This window comes from Montipora capricornis, chromosome 3 (genome assembly GCF_036669925.1).
Source record: "Montipora capricornis isolate CH-2021 chromosome 3, ASM3666992v2, whole genome shotgun sequence".
Lineage (NCBI taxonomy): Eukaryota > Metazoa > Cnidaria > Anthozoa > Scleractinia > Acroporidae > Montipora > Montipora capricornis.
Genome location: NC_090885.1, coordinates 37997444 through 37999943, shown reverse-complemented (window position 1 = coordinate 37999943; position 2500 = coordinate 37997444). Strand labels below are relative to the sequence as shown.

Genomic DNA, 2500 nt, shown 5'->3' with positions numbered 1-2500 from the left:
CACTTATTGGTTTGGCTAACAAAAACGTGTAATATGCCCAAATCTGAAAGCCCAAACTCAGAGTGTACAGCATACTAAGTGTCACAAACCATTAATCATGACTTGCATTAAATTATTTTTTCTTACATGTATGTAATAATTATTATTACTAGTTTTTAGTCTATCAAATAATGTTTATTAAAAAAGATTTACAAAATACATGTAGTACTATTTACAGAAAATAGCTTGTTAAAAGAATATCAAAAAACTTAAAAATAAAAGTAACAATTCATATCATCAAACATCTTACACAATATTACATGTACATTTGCTTTCAAATTATTGTTTGTGGTTCCTTAAATATTAGCCGAAATCGAGAATAAAAGAATAACAATAACAATAATAGTAATACTAAAGTACTAAAATCTCACTAATCCCTTACCGATTTCGAAGGTACTAATCTTAAATGATCATCGATTTCAAAGCCCCCTACTAATCCTAAATGTGAAGAATATTAAAAAGTTGTAATCCTAAAATCTTGTTAGTACCTTATCGATTTCAAAAACAGTTAAATCTGTAATGTTCAGTGGAGCCCTTCGCATACAATGCGAGCCTCTCAAGCATAATATGTCGCAGCACAGACCTCAAGAAGGCAAATGAGACTTCGATGCAAATCCAAGACATTGTAGTACTATAATCCTCTCCCTTCTTGATTGATAAAAGTTCAGCCAGTTTACTGTGATACCTCTTGCATTCACCTGCCATTCCTCCGGTGGTAGTAAATACCAGTGGAATAAAGGAGCCTTTTTTGACTTTTAGCACCCTGCTGGCGTACATTCTCTTCTTCTCACTCTCATGCTGATGGTAAAATTGTTTTGCAGTAAGGCCTTTATAAGACTCTACGTTTATGTAACAAACTGTACCACAAAAAAAGGCAGAACCTTGCTGCTCCCAGAAGCCACAAGCATGAATGTTGAGCCAGGCTTTTGCTGCTCTGTTCGTACCGGGTGTAAGCACTTCTCAGTTTATCTCCTGAAGTACCAGCTCAATTTGGATGTCATTGATGTTAGTCTATCACTTTAATAGTACAGAATGTATGTACATGCACTTGATTTTGACTTCATTTACTGGCTTTACAATAAAGATCACAATACAACTGTACTTACATGTACATTTAATTAACAGTGAATGTAATAGATCATTTTCGTATTCCACATTAGGTTTACTTGAATACCGTAAATCCTGTATTATGCCCCCTGGGGACTTATTTTTTCAAGCACTTTTGAGGGGAGGCTTAATAGAGAGGGGGGGGCTTAAAAGAGAGGGGGGGCTTAATAAATTTAGCGAAACGCAAAAATACCGTGGTATGAGACAGAGTAGACTTACGTGTTGTACAATTGAAGTCACTGGCAAAAGTATTTTAATGCACTTGTGGGAGCCTAAAAGTAACAAAAACAAAATTCTTATTCTTCAAAAATGCGCTTTTGGCCTCATGTTCTTCGGTAATTTTTATGAGAATGGTTACTTGTATTAATTTGTCATACACAACTTACAAACGAAAATCTCTGGAAAACTCCTCTTATATTTACATTTGCTATCTCTTACATGTAAATGTTTTATATAAACAGCCTTGAAATTTATGATACTATAATTCTATGGTATTTTGTAAAATGATAACCTAAACAAAACAACGGAAAGTGAAATTGAAAAGTTAGAAACGTTATGGTCAAGATTCAATGTCAATGTCAAGAATTTCATTCTCATCATCCTCATCCAAAATAAGTTGTGCGACGTCTTCTTGAGCCATCTCTTCTTCTGCAACAGTAGTGCACTCAAAAGGATCGGTCTCTTCCTCCTCTTGGTGAAACGCTTGCAATCTAGGTAACAGACTTTGGCATGGACCATGCTTGATACACGTTATTTGATCATCCTCCGACCCATCAAGGTTAGACGATAATGCGCACACCTTAAATGACTTCTTAATTACCTCTGCGGTAACTTTTTCCAGGCTTCTAATACCAATGCAATCATTTGCTGTCGTGATGGCCCTTTCATATTTCCATGCGCTGTCACTTGGTGTTCGCTTTCTGCCAGCCAATTGTCATACATCTCTCTTAAATATTCTTTCATGGGCTTATTCCAACTTACATTACACCAGGGGCCTGGATAAACTTTGTGCAGCCACCAGGTATAATTACAGAATCAACTTTAGCTCTGTTGAGAATATCATTAACTTGAGGTGTTAGGTGAAAGGCTTTTTTTCCCCACCGTCAGCCATTGCAGTTAAGCAAACTGTTATTTTGGACTTCTCATGACCAGTAGATTCAGATTTACTGTGTGAGCAACACGTTTCTCCACTGTTGTGTTAGATATCATGTCATTCCACATGGCTGTCTCATCCATGGCAAAAAATTTTTTTAACTCATAGTTCATCTTCATACGGAGTCGTCTTATCTTCAGGATATGTGTACACAGCTTGTCAATCATTTGATCTGGACTTTTCTGGGCTTCAGTTGTGCGG

At 36.2% G+C, this 2500-nt stretch overlaps 1 protein-coding gene across 1 annotated transcript in view; it reads right to left on the bottom strand.

Annotated features, from left to right (window-relative positions):
* Positions 1–2500, bottom strand: part of LOC138043056 (arsenite methyltransferase-like) — a 22246-nt gene that overhangs the window by 13546 nt on the left and 6200 nt on the right. The gene's annotated exons all lie outside the window — the stretch shown is intronic.